Genomic DNA, 17,142 nt, shown 5'->3' with positions numbered 1-17,142 from the left:
TAGGATCCTTAAGAATGATGCTAGATCTACTTTGCCTGTGCTCTGTAAACAGAACAACAAAGTCTGGATGACAGCACACCTGTTTACAACATGGTTTACTAAATATTTTAAACCCACTATTGAGACCTACTGCTCAGAAAAAAAGATTCCTTTCAAAATATTACTGCTCACTGACAATATACCTGGTCATCCAAGGGCTCTAATGGAGACGTATAATGAGATTAATGTTGTTTTCACACCTGCTAACATGCTCATGGATCAAAAAGTCATTTCAAGTTTCAAGTCTTTTATTTAAGAAACACCTTTTGTAAAGCTATCGCTGCCAGAGATAGTGATTCCTCTGATGGGTCTAGGCAAAGTAAATTGAAAACCTTCTGGAAAGGATTCCCATACTAGATGCCATTGAGAACATTTGTGATTAATGGGAAGAGGTCAAAATATCAATATTAATAGGAGTTTGGAAGAAGTTCTTTCCAACCCTCATGGATGGCTGAGGGGTTCAAGACTGCAGTGGAGGAAGTAGCTGCAGATGTGGTGGAAACAGCAAGAGAACTAGAATTAGAAGTGGACCCTGAGGATGTGACTAAATTACTGCAATCTCATGATCAAACTTTAATGAATGAGGAGTTGCTTCTTGTGGATGAGCAAAGAAATTGGTTTCTTATGGTGGAATCTACTCCTGGTGAGGATGCTGTGAAGATTGTTGAAATGACAACAAAGGATTTAGTATATGACATAAATTAGTTGATAAAGCAGTGGCAGGGTTTGAGAGGATTGACTCTAATTTTTTTAATAATTTTTTTTTAACATCTAACCCCTGACTCCAATTTTTAAAGAAATTCTACCGTGGGTAACATGCTATCAAACGGCAACACACGCTACAGAGAAATTGTTCACGAAAGGAAGAGTCAATTGATGTGGCAGACTTCACTGTCTTATTTTAAGCAATTGCCACAGGCGCCCCAATCTTCAGCAACCACCACCCTGATCAATCATCAGCCATCAACAATGAGGCAAGACCCTTCACTAGTGAAAAGATTGGAACTCATTGAAGGTTCAGATGATGGTTAGCATTTTTTATCAATAAACTATTGTTTTTTTTTTTTTTTTTTTTTGGTGAGGAAGATTGGCCCTGAGCTAACATCCATGCCAATCTTCCTCTAATGTATGTGTGGGATGTGTGTCAGAGCATGGCCTGATAAGCGGTGCATAGATCCGTGCCCAGGATCCAAATTCTCGAGCCCTGGACCGCCAAAGAGGAGCACACAAACTTAACCACGATGGCACCAGGCCAGCACATCAATAAACTATTTTTTAATTAAGGTATGTAGATTGTTTTTTAAGACATATCCCTATTGCACACTTGGTAAACTACAGTATAGTGTAAATATAACTTTTATGTGCTCTGGGAAACCAAAAAACTCATGCGACTTTCTTTATTGCAATATTCACTTTATTGCCATATTTGTTTTATTGTGATAGTCACTTTATTGCAGTGGTTTGGATAGACCTGTGCTATCTCTGAGGTATGCCTGTAGTTGGCAATCTAGTGTGAATCCAGAATTGTTACAACTTAAAATAAACTTCTCCTCCCCCGAAAAATAAATGAATCAGTAGTGTTTTCATTTCAGTATAGATCGTATGTGTGTGTTTTTGTGTATTTGTGTGTGCTTGCATAGTAGATGAAAATGAGGTAGAACTTAAACACATCTGAAAAAGAAGAAAGAAAACACTATTTCACATGTGGAACATTCCCTGAATAGTTTGTTTTCTGTTAAATCAACAGTTCTACTTGCAAATTCTCTAGGGTTTTCAAAGTCGCTGAAGAGAGCCCAAATTAGATTACTTGAATCAACAGCCTTGCGGCTACCCATATATTCAACTCCCTGCTTTTTATTGGATAGGAATTACTCCAAGTTTTCCAGCTGCATAATATCTGTACTTTGCATACAAACTGAATCTATTAGATGTATAATATGGAGAGGGTCCGTTGCCATGTTTTTTTCCTGGTTGTGTCCAAAATAGTGTTAACATCTTCCTTCTATAATTCCCCCAGCTTCTAGTATTGTGTATATTGGCATTTACAGAGAATGTTTGTTGAATGGAGGAATAAAAAGAATTAAAAAGATGAGTGAAAAAAACAAATAAAGAAATAGGATATGAGGAATTTAAATTATATTGAAATATCCATAGAGATGAAGAGGCCAAGGAGAAAAAAAGGCAGAATAACGTATACAGAATGAACAACCTCACTTATTGGCAAGGATAGCATAGCACCGTCAAGAGAATTAGCAATGTGCTGGCTCTGAAAGATAGTTTCTAGCTGCAGCTCTGCCACTGAGTGTTTGATAAATCATGTGGTTTCTCCAGGCCTCGGTCTCTTCATCAGTTCTGGTAGGTCAAGAATGGCAACTAGGAGCCTAGTGACTGCAAGCACCAATAGTAAACAGTTTCCTGAAACCACCTCTCTCTGTAATGAGCAGTCAAGGGTACTGTGGATGGTTGGTTAGCCATGGCTGTCACGGGCCTGTGGGAATGATGGCACCCCTGAGTTAGAAGTTTTCCGAGTGTTTTCCATGTTTTCTCTGGCTTCTTTAACTACTGTTTCTTTGGGCTGAAAATGCTTCCCTTACCTCTTTAACCTCTTGCCGACACTCATTATTACTAGTTTCACTTATGCCTTTTCAAGACAGAGGTTCCAAACTCATCACCGGTTAACTGTGAATCATATTCTGCGTCGTCTTTTCCTTATTGTTTGGTTATCATAGATGAGAAATTATGATTTTAAATCTCAGATATAAAAACCTCATCTAAAGCAATTAAAAATTTTTGTGCTATAAAAATGATTTATTGTCTATTTAATAAGAAATGCAAAATTATTTGAGAACATGTAATGCTTCTTCAGTCACATAAAGCTTAACTAGTTATTTGATAACATTAAGCAACTGGTAATTCTAATACAATATGGAGTTTTCATATAGGACTAAATAGTTACATTCAGGTTTTACTATAACTAATTATGTTTCTGGAAAGGCTACCCTAAACTGCTATCTATTTATTTCAAGGCACTAGTAATCCAGGTATCATGAAATGAAAATGTTATTAACTTTAAACAATTCAGTTCAAATTTTCATAAGTTACTTTGCACATGTAGATGCTTAATAAACTGCTATTATAAGCAGTTTAGTCAATCTTGTTGCAAAAATTCTCATCTGAATAACAGGCATAACAATATACTGTGTCTAATGCATTTTAATTTATCCGTTTAATCAACTTCGGTATGCATGTTGCCAATTTTTTGCCTTTAAACAAGAATATATGGCAGTTGATCAGAAAGAATATGTTTTCTGTGTGACTTTGAAACTCCGCCGTTCCTGCTGCAGTTGTGTGGGTGCGATGGATGACTTTCACAACAGGAAATCAGGCCAATTTAAAGTCCAGGCACCAAGCAATTTGAGAACCACCAGCTTTATGCAGTAATATAATTATTCCCTCCGAGGCTCTTAATTGTATTCATCACACCATGATTTCTGCACAAATTAAGCATGCATTTACTGCTATATATAACTTGCTTTGCAGTTAACATTCTGGAAACAAATTTCAAGGAGAGAGAATTTTGGACTTATTCATCCCCTGAAATCACAAGTTCCAAATGTTTCCTATACTTTAAGGTCACGTTTTCTACCTTCTAGCCTCTAAATAAAAGAGACGCCAAACTATTTAAAAGAGAACAAATATCTGGAACTGGATTTTTATATATATTTTTTTCATTACCCTGAAAATTTACAGGACTTCAAATTCTAAATATTTCTTGAATATATACTGTTTTTCTTAGCTAAATCTAACTTACATGTAAAATCATTCAAAATAAAAAACTGTTTGAATATATGCTCAATATGAAATGCTAATTACCCATGAAATCGATTTCAATTTAGGACAAAATAAAATAATCAAAAATGACCCAATGATTATACACAGGTAATCTTTCTATGTTAAAACTACATAGCATATTTTACCTGATATACTCAGAATATGAATTTATATTCCTAAGTAGTTCTAAAAAAATGTAAACCAGAAAAATTAAGCTTCTTTTTTATTATTTCATTTAAAAAATCTTAGCTATAGAAGAATTGCATTTTTATAGTATTTTCTGGTTATGGCTTTTATCACACTACCTCCCCTTACCCTTCTTTATTTTTACCCATATTAGAAACATCTCTTTCTAATATTTTATATAGTTTACTTATTTCCTCTATTTTTTCCAGATTATAAGCTCCGTAAGAGCAGGGCTTCCTCTCTCTCTCATCCATGTATCTAACCTATCTATCTTTCCTGCTGTATTACTAGTGCTCCAAATAGTGTCCACCACATAGTGGGCATTCAATAGATATTTGTTGAATGAATTGCTAAGTAACATTTTCCTGTGTTATTCCTATCTCATTAGATAGGTTGTAAACTCCTTGAAGGCAGGAGCTACAGGGAGGCAGCATACTGATTTGCCTTCTCTTAGTCATTCATTCAAAAACCTTTGTTGAGCAGCACCATGGACCAGAGAGCAAACTAAAAGACATATATGGTCTTTGCATTCACTGTGATAGTTCAGAGTGTGGGCTTTCAAACGACTTTGCCCTGTTTTAGTTGAATAACATAAAATTATTTAAAGTCCCTAATACTCAGTGTGTTCATTTGTAAAAGATTAATGACAAGTGTTTATAAAATTGCTAGAAATTGGATCCCTTGCACAGTGTTGGTGGAAATGCAAAATGGTGCAGTCACTATGGAAAACTCTATAGAGGTTCCTCAAAAAACTAAAAATAAAACTACAATATGAGCCAGCAATCCCACCTCTGGGTATACATCCAAAAGATTTGAAATGAAGGTCTCAGATATTAGCACTCCCATATTTGTTACGGTACTATTCACAGTAGCTAAGATATGGAAATAATGTAAATGTCTATCAACAGATAATAATGAATCTGTAAATTTAATTAATATTTATATTAATTTATAGAAGATACCCATGCTGGGATGGAAGGATCAGGAAGTCCAAATTGTAAAAGTAACAATAAAACAACAAATGATAGAAACTAAACTTTCTTATCTGTAACATGCCATTTTTACATTAATGTTTGAAAGTTGATGATTACAATAATTGATTCCCTGTATATGCACTTAATTGCAATATTTGCTACCATATTATTGAGCTGAATATTAGATTGGCATTTTGCAAAATCTTTCATTTGCAGATTGTAAGCTTTTAAATTCTGTCTTCCCATCTGTCAACTTCAAGTCCATCCAGTCTATATCCTTTCTAAGTGGTGTTAACATAACTTCATTATATAGTGATATATACTATACAAATGTTAATTATGTATTTGACCTTGTTAATGACATGGCAATGTTACAATTTTGATTTGCTTTTAAAAACTACAGATAAGACAAATTATGTAAAAGAATATAGAAAAGAATCATTAACGCAATTAGATCCAAACTCATTTAAATACATAAGCATAAAGTGTCCCTAACATGTTATTAATTTACTCAGTCTATTTTTAGGAGAAAGCAATAACATTCATGATACATTGTTAATTTTTTTTACTTCATGTACTATCATTCTTATGTGCTAATTAAGGGAAAAACTAATATAATAACATGACATTGTTTCAAGGTACATCAAAAATAATTTTATGTGTTTTACTAAGTAAAATTCGATCTCATATGTATTCCCTTTTTGTGAGAAATGATAGTAACCACGATACTTTGAAATTGATTATTATGAGAGTTGTGTCTTTTAATATTAGAAATATAACAGCCAATAAATTCTGCACCCTTCTAGATTTATGCTATCCACATGTCTTGTCATATAATAATTGACATAATGATAAAGTAGGAGGAATTAGAGAGAGAGACAACTAGGAACTGCTAGATAGCAATTTTTCCAGTAAAAAAAGAAATCATCTGGAATAGATTCACTGGTATTTTATGTGCCATCTCCTTCTAATAATATCACATTTTCAGAAAATCATATCTGCACAGATATGGTAAAATCCAGGGTTACTAAAGTCACTAAGCTCCAGCCTTCTTGAATGATCGACGAAGATAAAGAACTAACAAATAGACAAAAAGAGTCTAAAGGAATCAGTTGTCTGCAATGGGAAAGAAAGAATTAATACAAAACAAAAAAACATTCTATGGAAATGTCAAGAGAGAAGAAATTACTGTCAGAGTATAAACTGCACACAAGGAGCACTTATTGTCGTGAATATTCATGCCACTTGTGTTCCATATGCAAGGAAAACTTAGCAAGAGCTCCTGAGGCTTCATGGCATTGTAGCTAGCAAGATGGGTGCTGAGCACCTTAAGCAAAAACTAAGTTTGCACTGAGGAAAGAGAAGGGTTGAGGAAGAAAGAAGGATTTGTTTTTGCCAGGGGGCACATAGCAATGTATAGTGGTCTCTAATAATGGGACTTTTGATGGGACAGTTCATTGTGCTTTTCATGTTCCAGTTTCACTGAAGAAGGAGCTTCTGCTCCAGGGACAGGTGGTGGCCTAAGTGAGCTGGTATCAGCCGTGTTACTCTGACACTCAGGGCCAGAAATCAGGCTAGAAATATATTTGTAGTAAATTTTAAAATAATTCACAACACCTCCTTCTTGAAGACGACTTGCTTTGACTTCTGCCATATATTTCAGTAGGCAGGTAGCAAAAGACTAAATAAAAGAAACCCAGATAAAATGATTCAGAAGAATAACTATAAAAACAAGCAATATTTAAGTCGAAATCCTCTTTATATTTTGACATTTTGTTAATGGGGAAATTGATTTCCTCTTGTTCTTTATTATGCAGAAAACATCCATTAGTTTCTTTCATTTTTATATGATTTTTTATATTTTTTGTGAACTGAAGCGATACTTTTGTACTTTAGAAATAATAGCTACTTTAATTTTAAGTTACGTTAGTTTGTAAAATTACTGAGTAGTCTTTGGTTGTTTATGAAAAGAATAAAAGTTAAATTTTGTAGTTTTGAGAATATGCTGTAAATGTGCGTAAACCATCATTTTTTTAACTATTCATTACACATCTTTAGAAATAATGTCAACATATCTTAGGACTTTTATAATCTATATAGACAAGTTTTAATTAAACATAGAATAAAGGCATAAATCACGAACTTAAAGATTATTCATTCAAGAAAGAGAAAGTTTTCATCTTAGGAGCCAGCACTGTATTAGGAGCTGAGAATAGAATCATAAATAAAATGCCTACTCTGCATTTGGGAATCTCAAATCAGCTTAATAGCTAAACATAACACAACATATTTCTGGCTTTGCTAAGTTGAATGAAACATACCTCTTACAAAATTGGAGGAAACTTTTATTCATGGCAGGGAGACAGGTTCTGCATGTATACAGGGTAGAAGGGTTAAACCTTTTAAAAGAAAACAGTAACCCCATAAAGATGATGCATTACAAACACACTTTGATGTGGGGTATAGAAATCACATTAGAGCCATAACAGCAGAGATGAGGGAGTTGAAGTACCAAAATACCTTAATTAAAAAAAAAGATGTATATGGTACAGTGTTATATGTGGTTCTTACTCTGAATTTTAGATTTTTTACTTTAGAAGATTATAATACTAAGCATAATATTTTTACAAAAATACAGATGTGTGCATACAATCCTCTGCTTTTTATTGGAGATGTGAATCTCTACATTGGCAAGGATGCCAAGGAGTTGGTAGTTGTGTAGTGCTAGCAAGAGACAATGAATCTGGAAGCATTATCTTAAAAATGTGCCCAACTCACAATGGACTGAGAGCCTTACTTTATGCCAGCCATTCAAGGTTTTACCTCTACTTGATAGCCAAATTATCGCCTGGGTCATCAAATGGAGAAAGAATATTCTGCAGATTCAGGAAGGTTGTTCTGACCCTTCTGTAATACAATTACTTGTTCTTGAGACTGTTGGCACAGACAGGTTACAAACGTTTTTAGTATTGGAATTGGAAAAAAAGAAAGAGAAAGAGAAATGAACAATAAAGAGAAAACAAAGGGATAGATGAATGATAAAGAAATGATAGAGAATGTAAAACAAAAATAGAAGATGGGAAATTGAATCAAATTTCTCATCGTGGCTTGGTTTTGAGTAAGCTTCAATAGGATCAGGATTTAGGACAGTGAACATGGAAATGTGAGTTTTAAAAGGAAAAGAGATTTATGCCATGCAGAGGGGAAGATGTGGGCACCATTGGTTCACTGCAACCTAAACTTGCAAAAAATCAAAACAAACAGTCAAAAATTATGTATGTATGCTTCCCATATATACATACCATATATATTCTCCAAAATGAAGGCATTTCCAATGGTACTATTAATTGTTGCTACCCAAATAGGTGTAAAATAATGGCAAGAGCATAAATGTTGGAATCAGAAAATTTGGGTTCTGGAGCTAAGTCTGTCTTGTAATGGAGTGTATGATAATAATAATATTTCATAAAGTCCCCAAGTCTTTTTCCTCCACAGTCTATCAGGGATTTAATCACAGCCTTGTTTAACCTTATAAGTTTTTCCTGAAATTTTTTTGTAAACCAGGATTCAGGATGCTCCCAGTGTTGTGTATACAAGCTATCTGTAAGCTCACTTTACAACTGCACTTTACAACTGCTTGGTATTGTGATGATAATATGCTTTAGAAAATGTTGATTTGCCATCAGCCTAATTGTGCCCTGGCCATATAAGTTATTAACTAACTGTAGTTTTTGTTTTTCATGAATAAAAAGTAAAGAGCATCAGGCACTATACATTTTCTTTTTTTTTTTTTTTTTGTATCTCATCGTCTTTCCACGTATGGCAGAAATGTATGTGAGAGAAAAAAATCACTCCTTTGTGATCTTTGGTGCTTTGTTCTTCTGAAATGATTTATTTTAAAGAGGATTTACAAAATGATACAAAATTAACAGTGAAGACAGAAATTTAGTGAGTTATTCTTTATCATATAGACACTCATGGAAGTTTGGTTTAGGTTACAGCCATACAAAATATCAAATTTTATTCAACGTTCTAAGAAAAAAATATTTTTAAAGGTCAAGCTGGGTTCACGTCACTTAAGTGATAGAAATCATCATGAATTAGATCCCAGTCTTTCGTTACACCTAAAAGAGAAAAAGAGCTGCTAGAGAGAAGCTTCTGAAAAAAGTCAAATTTCTCTAAAAGCATAAAATGAAAAAACCTTAACAGAAATTTAAGGACTTCTCAAAATGTCATTGACAATAGGAAAGGGAAGCTTCTTTGTCGTTTTTTTATTTTAGTATAAAAGAAATAGTACTTTGGAAGGATTTACTACTCATAGAGATTGGGGAACGTTTTTAGTGCGCAAAGAATTTTGAGGAAAGGGACGTTTTCTGGGGAGTGAAGTGAGTTAAAAATTTTCTCAGAGTAATTAGAAAATATGTCTGAAGACATATTTTTTGTCTTCGACAAAAAGTTTCTTTAGAGTAATTAGGAAATATGTATCAAGAATTCTAAATAAATTCCCCATTTATCCTAGGTATATTAAGAAAACAATTTAGAATTCTGCAGGGGAATAAATCACATGTACTAAGGTGATATTTATAATAGGAAAATTTGGCTATAACACATATGTCCATCACCATCTTCTCTTCAAAAAAATTTAGGGTAGGGAAAAATGTTTCCAATTCTGTATAATTAATTGAGGCAAAATGTAAACTATTTGTTATACAAAAATATCCTATATATGGCATGAAAGATTAGAAAGTTATACATGAATATAATAACAAAGTTCTGTTTAAATAATAGTATCATGTGTAATGGATAATTTAAATGTTCTTGTTTATATTTTTCCACACTTTTAAGATTTCCTATATTTTACAAATCCAATATTTTTAATTGAACGCTTATCAAATGCCTAGCAATATGCTGGGAACTTCAGTTAAAATGGTGAAAGGGAGCTAATTATATTTGGTAAAATAATTTACCATTATTAAATATTATATTAACAATTCTCTTTAGATGTAACGAAATCTGGTTTGTATTTCAAAGGTGGGTGTATGTGTTGCTATTATGTTTACTGCAAGAAATGATCTGAATTCAATTAATTGTGACATTGTCCAGTGCTTTTTTAAAGAACGATTGACGTAGAGTATGAGGAATGACCTCCCATTTCTAGAGGTTTTATTGTTATGAAATAACTGAGAACAATCCTCAAAATGTATAGAAATTACCAAAAGTAGCACAAGTGAAATAAATGTTTTGGATTTCTTTTATTTTGTTTTGTTGTTATTCATTTGGTTGTAAGAACCTACGCTAGGGCTTTAGGAGAACTTGAGAGTTAGCGATTTTAAAAACTTCTTTTTTATTATTTTGATAGTTAAATTTTATATTTTATTGTAATAAAGGATGTATCCGTTTAAATCAGCCGTCTTTTGTGAAGCACATTTTAGTTCTGCACAATAATCTGAACCCAGCAAGCACACGTGTAAGGACTATTATGCATTTCCCCTGCTTGCCTCATTAGACTCAGCATACGAAAGAGATCAATGACTTGGCTGAATTGACAAAATATGCATTTTTTCTTTTGCTGATGTGCTGTCTAAGACAGGTAGAAAATATTGCTTTCCATTTTTTTTCATTCCTCTAAAGCATTTCAACTTTCATTTCTGTAGGTGTTATCACATTCAACGACTTCAACACACTCTCCATTTCACTAGCAATCTGTTAGTGATCTGCCCCTTTCATCTCTCCACAGATTTGTCCTAATGAAAGCATTATGGTTGAACTGTTGTTTTTCATCTGCCTTTATTCCATCTCTATATGATGATAATGATCTCATTTTATTTTCAGAAACACTGACACACAGCCTGTTTTGAGTCATTATTCTTAAGTTTCTTAAAAGAAAAGTAATTGATTCTCTATATATTTTTGTTTTGTGTATTTATTGAAGGTGAATACAAGACAGCAACACAGCATTTATTCTGAAAGGTGGTAGAGTGGAGTGGTTAGTAGATGCCTCTGGATTCAGAAGGAACTGGGTTCAAACCTTCTCTCTGCTACTTAGAGCTATGTGATCCTAAACATGTAGCTTATTTCATTCTGCTAATTCATAGGTTTGTTATGAGTATTAAATAAGAAAATGCATATAGAATAATTAGCTCAGTCCCCAGTACATAGAAATCAAGCTAAATGCTTTACAAGAATAGAGTCTGCTCTTATAACTCAAAGCCATTATTGTAGAGTCATGCCCCGTATCTCTATACCTGGTCTATACCTAGTATAGATACGCTTATGCAGTTTGAAATGTCTTTAGATACCCATCTGTAAAAGACTAAAGAATCTTCTAATCTGTTGCCCTTGATCTTTAGTAAACTTAAAAACAGATAATCACATTTACATAAAGGATACTTTAAATAAATATTAATACTATGTTGAATATGAGCTTGAGGATCTGGTTTAAGGATGGAGGCATCAGGATATTCATAAACTCTGTTCACGTAACTCTAATTTTTTTTCTCTCTACAATCCCTCCAAATTTTCTATTGCTCCTTTGTAATCTGTCCATCTGACCAATCTCCACCTTACCTCACTCCCATTCCCCAATCATTCACTGATAGGTTCTCTGACAAAATAGGTTAGTTTGCATTTTCTGTAATTTTATATAAATTGAATCAAATAATATGTACCATTTATTTATCTGACTTATTTTGTATAATTATTTTGAGATTCACCCATTAAGGTGATATATCTTTAGTTCCTTTTATGGCTAAAAAGTATTCCTCTATGGGATATAACTTTTATTTATCCATTCAAGATTTGGGTTGCTTCCAGTTTTTGGCCATTGCAAACAAAGCTGCTATGAATATTTGTATACCAGTCTTTATATAAACATTTGCTTTCTTTTCTCTTAAATATAGAGAATGACTGGGAATGGAATGGCTGGATTAGATATTAATTCTTAAGAAACTATCAAACTGTTTCCATAGTGGTTAAACCATTTTCCAGTCCTTCCAGCAGTATATGAGAGTAGTTTGTATAGAATTGGTAATATTTCTTAAAGTTTTGGTAGAATTTACCAGTGAAGCCTGATGGTCATGGAGTTTTCTTTGTGGAAAGGGTTTTAACTACATATCAAATTCTTTAACAGTTAAAAGTAATATATTTCTTCTTGAATGAACTTTGGTAGCGTTTGACTCTTAAGGATTTGTCCTTTTCATATAAGTTCATAGAGTTGTTGATATTTTCTTATTATCCTTTTAATACCTGGTTCACCTCTCTTATTTTTTATATTGGTAATTTGTGACTTTTCTCTTTTTTTGAAGATCAATCTGACTAGGAGTTCATCAATTTAGTTGATCTTCTACAATTACCAGGTTTGATTTCATTGCTTTTTTTTTTTTTATTTATTTTTCTCCCAAAGCCCCAGTAGGCAGTCGTATGTCATAGCTGCACATCCTTCCAGCTGCTGTATGTGGGACGCGGCCCTAGCATGGTGGGAGAAGCGATGCGTCAGCGTGCGCCTGGGACCCGAACCCTGGCCGCCAGCAGCGGAGCGCACACACCCAACAGCTAAGCCACGGGGCATGCCTGATTTCATTTCTTTTTTTCCCCATTTTCTACTTCATTGATTTTCATTCTGAGATTTATCTTTTGTCAACTTATTTTAGATTTATTTTGTTCTTTTTTTTTTTTCTTGTTTCTTAAAGTAGAAACTGAGATCATTGAATTGAGATATTTTCTTTTCTAATATAAGAATTTAGTGCTAAATTTGCCCCTAAGTACTACTTAGCGTGGTCCCACAAATTTTGACATATTTTTTAATTTTCATTCAGTTAAGATAATTTCTAATTTCTTCTTTGATTTCTTTTTAAAATTTCTTCTTTTACCAATGTGTTATTTATAAGTGTTTTTTTGTTTATTTTTAGTTTCCACATATTTTGGGACTTTCAGATATTTTTCTCTGCTGTTTCCCTACTCTGTTCTCAATTACACAGTTTACAATGAGATATCTGCTGTCATCCTTGTCTATGTTCCTTTTTATGTAACACATCTTCTTGTTCTCTGGTTGCTCTTAATATTTTTTTTCACTGGTTTAGAGCAGTTTTGTTATGATGCACATTGATTTTTTTTTCAAGTTTCTTGTGCTTGGGGTTTGTTGACCTTCTTGGATCTTTGTGTTAATTTTTTCCGCAAATTGGAAAATTTTAGACATTATTCTTTCAAATATTTTTCTGTTCCCTCTCTCCTCTCCTTTCGGTATTGACAATTATATGCACAGTAGACTGCTTAAAGTTGTTCCACAGCTCACTGATGCTCTTTTCTTTATTTCTTTTATTTTTGTTTTTTCTCTGTGTTTCAGTTTGGATATTTCTATTGCTATGTATGCAAGTTCACTACTGTTTATTGTGCTATGTCTAATCTGTCATCAATCTTATTCATTGTACTTTTCAATCTAAGCATTGCAATTTTCCTCTCTAGAAGTTTGATTTGTGTCTTTTTAAAATCTTCCATCTTAATTTTTGAACATATGGAGTCCATAATGACTGTTCTAATGCCCCTGTCTGTTGAGTCTATTATCTGTGTCAATTCTGAGTTGATTATGACTGATTGATTTGTCTCCTCAGTATGCTTTGTATTTTCCTACTTCTTTGCAGTCTTCGTATTATTTGATTAAAAAGAAATACATTGTAAATTTCACCTTGTTAGGTGATGGATATTGTTTTATGCTAGATACTTTTGTGTTCCTATTAACATTCCTTACCATTATTCTGGGTCATAGTTAAGTTACTTGGAAACAGGTTGACCATTTCATGTCTTGCTTTTAAGATTTGTTAGGTAGGACAAGAGCAGTGTTTAGTCTAAGGCTAATTTCTCACTACGGAGACAAAACTATTTGGAGTACTGGCAATGCTGGTGGGAAAAGGCACTATACCTAGCCCTGTGTGGCTGCTGTGAACTGTTTCCTCTAATCTCAGGTTATTGTTTTCTTGGCTTTAAGAAGTTTAGTTACACACAGGTACAAACAATACTCAGTTTAATACTCAAAGGGAACACTCTGCAGCCACATTTCTACCTGAGTGCTATGCTCTCCTCTCTGATTCTTTGTGCCACAAACTGTAGCCACCTTGTTCATCTCAGATCTCAACTCCATTGTCTCAACTTAGGCAGGCTACTGGCTCCATCTGGATTTCCATTTTCTGCTCCTTACCATGGAAATTCTTTCAAGGCATAAGCTGGAGCAATTATAGGCTTCGCTTAGTTTATTTCCTATCTCCCAGAGGTTATTGTCCATTAGTTTGTTCAAAACCATTGTTTTATATATTTTGACCATTTTTTTGGTTGTTTCTGGTGAGAAATTAAATCCAGTTTCTGTTACTCCATCTTCTACTCCTAGTTTTGAATCTGCTGTTTGTTTGTTCATTTGTTTGTTTGTTGCATTAGAAACCAGAACAAGTGGGGTTTCATTATACTTGACTTCCGAGTCCTTGGTATATGTTGTAAATTTTAGCATCTTCTAGAAACATTGTAGGCATTAGTTTGTTTTCTGTTTTTTGAAGTGTGGGCAGTACTTATAATTTAATCTTCTGATGGATGATTTTTATAAACTAATGAATAAATGTAAAGTAAGATGTTGATATTATTAGGAACATTAAATTACCCACAGGATATAAATAGAGTTGGAATTTTTAAAAATTAATTTTCACAAATGTATCATAAAAAAATCTGAACCTGGAATTTCAATGTATTAAACATCTAGAAAAAATGGAAACTTAATCAAATTTTGTGATTCTTCTAATGACCTAGATATATTAAATGACATAAAAATTTTTACATAATTTACCAAATATTCCATTTCTATCCAGAAATTTGATATTAGCCATTGACTACATAATCCTCAAGAAAACATAGAACATATCTGATACCAACTGAGTTACTAATATTAAACAGTCTCCTTATTTGATGCAGGAAAAAAAAATAGTCTCTGTAACAAGTTTAGAGACAGTGGTGAGGAAGCTATAAACAGTGAACAAAAAGTGCAAAATAGTCCTTACATACGCCCAATGAGGATTTTTTTCATTAAACACAAATAATAGCTGACAAAGAAGAAAATATTAGACTATATGTGACCATATCTTCAAAGAAATAATAGCCTTTTCACCAAAAAAATGGCTTTTAGCCATTTCATCCCTTTTTAATCTATTTGCTCATTCTAAAAAACAAGTGTTCTTCTGTATTTCTTCAACAATATTGTTTTAGAAGAGCACAGATGATGTTTGGCACTCTAAATGTTTCAAGCCAAGAAGTAGTCTACTTAAAACTGGCTCCAGTTTTCTTTTCTGCTGTATATTTTTACTACATTTTCATGCTATGTTCTGCTTAAAATACAAACACACAGATGGCAAGATACTGTTACCAGCCGTAAGGTTGAAGTATGTTTGTGTGTGTTGGTTGGAATATATCTATAAAATGAAGTACTTGTAGACACTAAACAAAATCCACTCTCTCTAGATATTCTATAATATAGCTACATGTGGAGCACTTTAATGACCGCAATATACGCTTCTAAAATTAGGCTTGTTTACTTCAGTGAAAAATTATATGGCCTTTGGAGACCAAACCCAAGTCGCCTCCAATTTTTCAGCAAGATGAAAGAAAAGATTTTGGCTAACTATAACCTAAGGAAATGAAAAGAAAAAAGGAAAAGTTTTTGGAATTGAAGTTGTTTGACATAATCTGATGTATATTAAAGTATTTGGTATTGTTCATGCATTTACTTTATGTAAATGTAGTGACTTTTAGGTGGATACTTGTATTTTAAAAGGAACCCATTTTCTTTGACTTGATAAAAATGAAACATTTAAAAAAAATCTACTGGCTTATTATATTCCTTCCTTTCCAATTCAATATTAATTATTACCATGTAAACAGAGAGAGTTCTATTGAAGAAGCTATTTTTGTTCCTAAAACAGAAAATTAATTAATGTAATTATTTTTGTTTGCAAGATTCCAAATGTCTGAGTTGTTTCAAAATGATTTAATTCAAAGAGGAAACAGAAGAGACAACTATACCATACAAAAGACATGGTTAACTTCCAGAGAAATCTATCAGTATAAAATTTGTCCTTCAAATTTAAGGCGCAGGTAAATGAGATATGGAGAGATAATTGATTCAAAGGCTGAGAGAGAAACTGAACTGAGAAATTCAGTGGAAACATCAGATTCAGTCATTATAGGTATAATACCAAAACATGAAGAACAAAATCAAATCAGTCATATTTGCTAAAAATGTTGCTATTATCAATTTGCATTTAAACATCTTATTGTTTGGTGTGGCACCCACAAAAATTATAAAATGAACTTTTTGTTTTTAATTCAAATATTTCTCTTAGTCTAAACAACGGTGTTAAACTAGCCATCCAGATTTTAAACATGGTTTCAATTTCTTTGATTATATCAATTATGTCTCTATGATTAAGGGTCAAGTTTCATCCTAGAAATAAGAAATCATTTACTTCTTTATGATTAACTCTTTCCTTGTTTATCTACTTTAGCTCAGATTTGAGTTACACACAATACTTTGCGTTTTAGCTTGTTTCCAGTAACCAAAATAGTCAATATATAAATAACAGGATGTATTTTAGAACAAAAAATAAATACTAACTGTGTTATTTTGATGGAGTCAATGGATAATTGCTTAATTGTGTCTGGAAGCAATCACTCTACTTATTCAAATGCACGTTTTTTTAAATTTTTTTCTTCAAATTATTTTTTATGGATTATATTCATCTTTGGGGGCTTGGAAAAGTATATATTAAACCTACTAATTGCTATTTCTCCCACAGATTTTTTCCTTGTAAACTCAGTAATTGACTCTGAAAATTAGCTTGCAATTTGAATGATATGTTGCTGTTGAATTACAATTCAATGATAAATGTTAATTGGTGACAAAAATCAAAATCAAAACCCACGAATTTGTTTTTGCTTCGTTCGGCTTATCCATGACCTTTCAGAATCAGAGAAGTGTATGGGACATATCATCCTTCTACTGCATTGTTTTTTTTTGTTGCCTCATCTTACTTCTTAGACTCATGCAACATACACAAACTCTGGAAACAGACAGCCAAAGAGC

This window comes from Diceros bicornis, chromosome 9 (genome assembly GCF_020826845.1).
Source record: "Diceros bicornis minor isolate mBicDic1 chromosome 9, mDicBic1.mat.cur, whole genome shotgun sequence".
In the NCBI taxonomy this organism is placed as follows: Eukaryota; Metazoa; Chordata; class Mammalia; order Perissodactyla; family Rhinocerotidae; genus Diceros; species Diceros bicornis.
The sequence above is the reverse complement of the archived record's forward strand: the minus strand, read 5'-3'. Positions refer to the sequence as shown.